This window comes from Populus alba, chromosome 8 (assembly GCF_005239225.2).
Source record: "Populus alba chromosome 8, ASM523922v2, whole genome shotgun sequence".
Taxonomy (NCBI): Eukaryota; Viridiplantae; Streptophyta; class Magnoliopsida; order Malpighiales; family Salicaceae; genus Populus; species Populus alba.
The window spans coordinates 15563383-15570894 of record NC_133291.1 but is presented as its reverse complement, the minus strand read 5'-3'; the positions used below and the strand labels follow the sequence as shown (position 1 = coordinate 15570894).

The following is a 7512-nucleotide window of genomic DNA, read 5'->3' as shown; positions in this document are numbered from 1 at the left end:
GAGTAACTGCTTTTCAATCATTAAAATCTTATAAATAAAATGTAAAATCTTATAACTGCTTTTCAATCATGAAATCACTAAACAAACTTTTAGTGACCATAAAATTAGCAGGGGAAAACCCAATTCTTGCTGAGCTAGCTAGGAAGTTTTTTTTCTCAGTAATATTTTCAAGCAAAATATAACAGCAACAACACCAGCAAAACCTACTATCAAAACCCAATTCAGAAAGCCATCAAAATTTGTTAGGGACAAATGGTGATAAAGCTCCAATTTCCTTGTCTGGTCAAATTTCCTAGCTTTCAAGAACCTGAAGGACACATATAGATTGATTATTTTAATCCTAATTAATTGGATAAATTATATATTAATTCTCAATCTTTATACACCTGCTATAAATTCTAAAATATATATAGAGTTTTGTCTTTTCCTTGACACTCTGATGCCATTGCATTTTTCTCATGCACTCCACTCTTTAGCAAATATTTATTTTTTCATGATTGAAATTGAGATAGTACTGGGTATTCTTTAGCAACAAACAATGTGTACAAATAAATATATGGACACCCACATGTCATTTCCAACGAAGAAAAAAAAAAAGACTAGCACTCCAAGGATGCAACGTGTGCTACCTTTATTTGGTAAATAAGGATGAATAGTTGGCTTTTACCTTTATATCCATAAAGTCCTTGGTATGGCTCTGATCGCCAGCATGTTATGTAGGAGAGTTGGATACAAAATAAGCAACTGGTGACTGCTAGCAAAAAGAATGAGCAAGCGACAATTAAAAGGAGAAGAAGGAAGCAAAAGATGGGGAACAAAGTTTAAGCAAAAGAAACTATTAGCTGATCTAGAACCGGACATCCATGCACATAAAATTGGAATCAGGAAGAGACAAAGAAAAACCCCCAAAAGGATTCTATTTTTTTCTAAACTTATTTTCTTCTCTGGTACCATGTCCGTGGAAGACCTAACCACATCTATGTTACTTCTTCTACATAGACAAACAAAAAAAGCCAGATAGTTATACCTGAAAGTACTTGGAAAATCTAGAGTGGGTGGAGCTTTTGTTGCGGAGTTGTGATTCCCATTTCAAGCCTCTTTAGCCGTTCTTGTTGAAATTCTAAAAAATCAAGAAATTAAAAGAAAAACTCAATCCACATCAATTTCATAAGCAACCCAAGAAAAAAAGAAAATATTGGATGATCATAAAATTGATATATAACCCACAAATTAAAAACTCAAAAACCCTAAATCAAACAACCCAGCAAGCATCAAATCGGGGAAAAAATCAAATTACCTAAGAGTGTACAGAGTAGTTGTTGTTATGAATGGAAGAAAAGAGAGAAAACTTGTTTGATTCCAATCAAAAGACTCACTGCCTACCCACTCTTTTGGATGGAGAAGAAAGAAATGATATAAAATCAAAGAGAGATAGAGAGAGAGAGAGAGAGAGAGAGTAAGGTTGTTAAAATCGCGATTTTGACACGGCACGGAAAGCACTAAACAAACTCGGATCGTAAAATTGGATTGTAAAATCGTAAAATCGTTAGGAATTTTAAAATACATAAAAAAAATCCATGCTTCAAATAAAAATTCATAGCACATTAAAATACATGCTTCAAATAAAAATACATACATAATTCAAGCACCTTCAAATACATGCTTCAAATAAAAATCCATACATAGTTCAAGCACCTTAAAATACATGGTTCAAATAAAAATTCATACATAATTTAAATAATTTTTCATTAGCTAATAATTAACAAATTTAAAACAAATAATCTGCTGGTGTGTCATGTAAACTAAAACCAGCTTCATTGCCTTCATCTTCCTCATCATTCCTCAGACATTCATCAATATCATTAGCATCAAGAGGATTATTAGTGTCACTACTAGTACCAACACCAATATTATGAGCATTAGTGCTACTACTAGTACCAACACCAATATCATCAATTTGAATCTCCAAATCATCTTCAGTACCATGACTCTCCATTTCAGCATCATTAGGAATTTCTTCTTCATCACTTTCATCTTCATTACCATTTTGTCTTCATGTTGCACTATCAATAGCACCAAGCAAATCAATATTTGAATGTTTTTCTCCCTCGGTTATCCAATCATCATCAGATGAAAGATCATCTTCTACACCAAAATCATCAGCTTGCTTTTTGACTTGATTATTATTCAATTTCAAATTGCACATTACAAATACCAAGTCATTCATTTTTCTCTGGTGCAAACGATTTCTTCGTTTTGCATGAACCTAAAATAAACAATTCAAATTTATAAGATTTTTATCAAATATTTCAACCTTTAAAATAAAAAAAATAAAAAAACTTACCATTTCAAATGCACTTCAATTACGCTCACATCCAGATGAAGTACAAGTCAAGCTTAGAACTCGGATTGTAAACCTTTGTAATTCTGGACATTCATCCCCGTAAGAATTCCACCATTGAGCTGGAGTTTTTTTTATCTCTAGCTGTCTTGGTAGCCTTAATGCCAAACAATCATTTTGCATCCTTGAATGATTCAAGTTGCAAGTCAATTTTGCACCTTTCACTTGCATTAGGCACCATCCTTTCTAAGCATTGATATAATCCAATTTTAATGTTGGCATTAACCTTAAAATTGGGATTATAATGATAATAAGAATTCAAATAATAAGCTGCTGCATGTAAGGGTCTGTGGAGTTGAAGTTCCCATCTTGCATCAACAATATTTCATATAGGTATATAACTATATAAAAAAAACAATAAAAATATCATTACTTTATATATGAGATTCATAGTAATAAATAACAACATTTTAAATAAAAAATAGCAAGATATATACCTTTTTTTCACAGAACCAAAATTAACTTGTATCTTCTCTTTTGCTTCATCCATTGCTTTATATATAAAACTCATAGTTGGTTTCTCATCAGAATCAACTAATCGAAGAACTTTAATTAGAGGAAACGCTGCCTTAATACATATAGTAACATCATGCCAAAACCTGCTGTCCAAAACACAATTTTGAATTCGTTTCCCTTCTTCTATTCTTGCAAACCTACATGAACTCCACTATTTAGAAGTAAACATGGTCATCAACTGTATTTTATGATCATTCAAACATCCCAAAGTCAAATATGCAGTAGCAAACTGAGTGGCAGCAGGCCTAATCAAATCCCTTCCTTTCGTAAAGTGCCTTAGCATGGAAATAAGAATAGTTCTTGAATAAATATAAGAGGTGATTCTCCTCCCTTTAGCAATAGTTACTTGATGAACCTCTAACTTCTTCTCAAAATCCTCTAAGATCAAGTCAATACAATGGGCAACACATGGTGTCCAAAACAAACTCTTTCTTTTTTCCATCAATAATTGTCCCGCTGCCTTATAATTTGCAGCATTATCGGTGACTACTTGGACAACATTTTCCTCCCTAATCCTCTCCACAATGGCATCTAACATCTCAAATACCTTATCAGCAGTCTTGGACATATTAGAAGTATCCACCGATGACAAAAAAACCGTCCCTTTAGGACTATTAACCAAAAAGTTACAAATACAACGTCTTTTTTTATCCGTCTATCCATCAGACATTATTGAACAACCAGTTTTTTTCCATTCTAGCTTGTACTCCTCAAGCAAATTCATTATTTGATCCACTTCTTGCTTCAAATACTTCTCTCTAATATCATAGTAAGATGGAAGCTTGAAACCTGGCCCATGTTTTGCAACTAATTCAAGTGCCTTAAAAACTCAGGGTTTTTTACACAATTAAATGGAATTGCACTAGTGTAAAAAAACCTTGCAATTTGTCGACATGTCTCTTCTCTAATATCCTTTTTTAGCAATTGATTTAGGGTTGTTTGTGTACTTCCACTCCCACTAGCTACTCTTTTTCCTTTGTCCTTGGAGCTAATTTCTTTTATTTCATCATCATCATCCTCATTTACACTATATTGAAGGGCCTTTCTTTTCTTTTCAGTTGCTTCTAGATTTTTCACCAAAACACTTAAAATCATCTGCTTAACATTTTCTGGTACTTGTTGGCATGGCTCAACATCCTTACGAGTGCAAGCCAAATGCTGTTTAAAATGAAAAATACCTCCACTAATAATTTTTTGACAATACTTGCATTGAACTTTTCTAGAATTCTTATCAATATCTATCCCATGTTGCCATCCCACATCAAGCCTATTACCAGAAGAATTTTTTCTAGATGCCATAAGTTCAATTCAATAATCAATTCAAATCAGCCCTGTAAATCTATAATCAATCCAAACATTTTTACAAACTTGATTTTAGTACACTCTCAACAATAGAAGCAATGCAGCAGCATAAATGCATAATACTAATTGATTGAACATAATACATAATGCAAGAACAATATACAATAATGTAATACCATTGAATAAACTATACGCACGATTACATTTATTGCATTTTAATCTAAAACAGAGTCACTCAGTCACACACAACAATTCAACAGCAACGCAGTACGCACGATTACATTTGAATCTAAAATTCACAAGCAATCTCTCAACAATGGACATTAGGCAGACCGATAGAGCCACAAAAGCTTTGAATCAACATATTAATCTTTAACAATTATCATCATTAAACTGTAAAGAAACGAGGCATGGTAAGAAACGGTTGGAGAGCAACTTACCTCTGTTCTGAGCAGTGAGCACCGAGGGCCGAGGCTGAGCAGATGCAGATCAATATTGCAGTCAAGGATGGAGCCTGCGAATTCAATCAAAGAAGGCTGAGCAGTTGCAGATCAAACGGCAAGATTCCAAGTAAAAGATTTTAAAATAAAACACATCACGTCGTGATGATCACGGTGAAGAACCAGTGAATATTTGTAGGAGATGAAACAAGAAAAACATAACTTACCTGGTGAAGAATGGAGAGACGCCGTTGTTATTGTGTGGACTCTGGTTCTCACGGTGGCTGTTGAAAATGACGTTGTCGATGGTGGAAAAACAAAAACGATGAGCGGCGAGGACTGTTGTAGAGGTGGACGGTGGCTGATTGTTGGCTGAGAGAAAGAGATGAAGAGACTGAGTGGCCGAGGATTTTGATTTGAGGGATTTTTTGTGTTCTGATTCTTTGAATGTGAACGGTGAATCTGAAGAGAAGAGAGAAGACTGATTGTTTCGGTGAAATGAGAATTGAGAAATGCTTGCGATCTGGTGAAGCCAATAGGCAAGCGACACCTGGCAGCTGAGTTGCTTCTTTATCTCCTGCGAGCAAAATTGTTAAATCGGGTGTAAAATCGTGATTTTAAGCGATTTTTTAAGCGATTTTACCCGATTTTAACGATTTTACCCGATTTTGACCCGATTTTACTCGATTTCGAGTTTTATAAACGATTTAGCACGTAAAGCCTACATCAACTCGTAAAAACGTACGATTTTACGAGTTGGATCGCGATTTTAACAACCTTAAGAGAGAGGCTGGTATGGGGTTTCTATTTTTTGAATGGAAAAACGACTAAACTGAAAAGACTCTATACTCGTGTTTTAATTTTCTTGGGTATCAAGAATAAATGTCTTTTCACCGTGTATTCTAGAATGAAAAAGCCTAAACAATATATATATATATATATATATATATATATATATATATATATATATATATATATATTATATATATATAATAGTTATTTCGGCTAACTTTCATATATCTCAATTAATTTTATTAATTCTAAAATTAATGATCATATAAACATTCAGTGACCCTAAAATTTATAAAACTCGAACTGGTGACCTTTAAAGAGCAAACCTAAGATCTGACCGATTAAGCTGCACCCCTTAGGTGTTCACAAAATACTCAAGATTATTAAATTTTTTAAAAATATATTTTTAAACCATAAAAACAAATATTAAAATGATTTGAAAAAAATAATTTAAAATAAAAAATTTTAATTTTTTTAAATTAATTTTTCAAATCATTTTAATATATTAATGTCTAAGATAATTTTTTAAAATAAAAAATAATTTAAAAAATAATTATTATTATATTTTTAAATACCAAAAAAAAAAAAACAATAAATAACCTTTGTCACTAATTGGTAATAAGAAAAAATCAAAATACCTTCACAAGCATGGTTTCTTTACCTGCTTAAGAGGTCACAAATGTTATTCTGTTGCATCAATGAAATTTTCGAGTATGCACTATAGTATTTAGATCCGATCTGATTCAAGGTTCGGGTTTTAGATTTTGATTAGGTTACTGAGTTTTAACTAAGTCATTAAGTCTCTCGGGTCAATTCTTTTTTTAATCAAAATGACATTGTTTTAGTAAAAAAAAAAAAGTCAGCAAGTTGCAACCGGGTTTTTGACTGGTCTTGCTAGGTCACACTAGGTTTTTTATTTTCATGTTTTTTCTTCAACCTGACCTGGTTCCAACCCTAAGTCGACCAAGTCTAGGGTCAGCCCGCGGGGCTGGGCCGGGTTTCAAAACTGTGGTATATACAATTTGTTTCCTATAGTATTTTCTCAACGCATTTTGGCTCTTTGCTAACTAGTTATGTGACTCGCATTTTACTATAAATTAAATATTTTTATATTTTATAAAAAAAAAATTATATATACAAGTTTTTTCAATGTATTTTTATAGTTTAAAAAAATTTAAGTTCAAATAAAAAATTATATATATACATATAATCAAATTAATCGAGAACTATTTGTGCAAATAAATAAATAAAAAGTCGTTAACATACCTAAAAGTAAAAATTAAAAAATCAAGAGACAGATGTAGATCAAGATATTTAATCTCAAAAGATGAAACATTTAAGTAGTTGTGCTTGTTAAATTTGTTTATTAAAATAATTTTTTATTTAAGAAAATGATAATAAAAATAGAAACACAAATTAAATTGATTGAATAAAATAAAAGGGGGAAATCATGTAAGACTGCATTTATTAGAAATATTATTTGAAAATAATTTTTTTATTTTAAAAAATAAAGGATAAAATTTTTTTAGATGAATCAGAAAAACTCTTCAATTTAAACATATAATTAAAAAAATAATCATCATTTAAAAAGGCTTTTCAAACAAAATAAAAAAAATAGAAGAAGTACTAATTTAAAGATAAATTAAAAAAATTAGAGAAAAAACCATAAAAAATTCATTAATTTATAAAAATGATAAAAAAAGCCATGCACTGTTGAGTCGGCTTAGCTGACCTATTTTGTCAAAGCCTATATGATTGGGCTTTTTTTTTATTTTTTTTCGCAACTAGGATTGACGAGCCCTAATTTTTTTTGAAAAGCCTAGATTTTGATCATCATGGTGCCCAAAAAATCAGGACTTAATTGATTTTACCTAAAAATTTATCTTTCAATTTTTTTTATATCCAAAATACCTATAAAACATCGTAGGAACAATGATTAACCTATTTATGGCCTCAAAAAAACCACTCAAAAAATGAAAATCAATCCGAGTTTAAATCTGTTTTTTCTCGAACTTTAAAGGTATAAAAACACTTACTATGAACTCGCCTCATCAAATGAAA

General features: G+C 31.3%; 1 long non-coding RNA gene across 2 annotated transcripts; it reads right to left on the bottom strand.

Annotated features, from left to right (window-relative positions):
- Positions 1–521: 521 nt before the first annotated feature.
- On the bottom strand, positions 522–1449 carry LOC118061129 (uncharacterized). 2 transcript variants are annotated; one of them, XR_012170452.1, is made up of 3 exons: positions 1298–1449; positions 1028–1120; positions 522–754 (listed from the first exon to the last, which is right to left on the bottom strand). It is a non-coding gene; the product is annotated as an uncharacterized lncRNA (long non-coding RNA). The 2 variants fall into 2 exon arrangements; XR_004689542.2 differs by having other exon boundaries at positions 535–751.
- Between the last annotated feature and the right edge of the window lie 6063 nt (positions 1450–7512).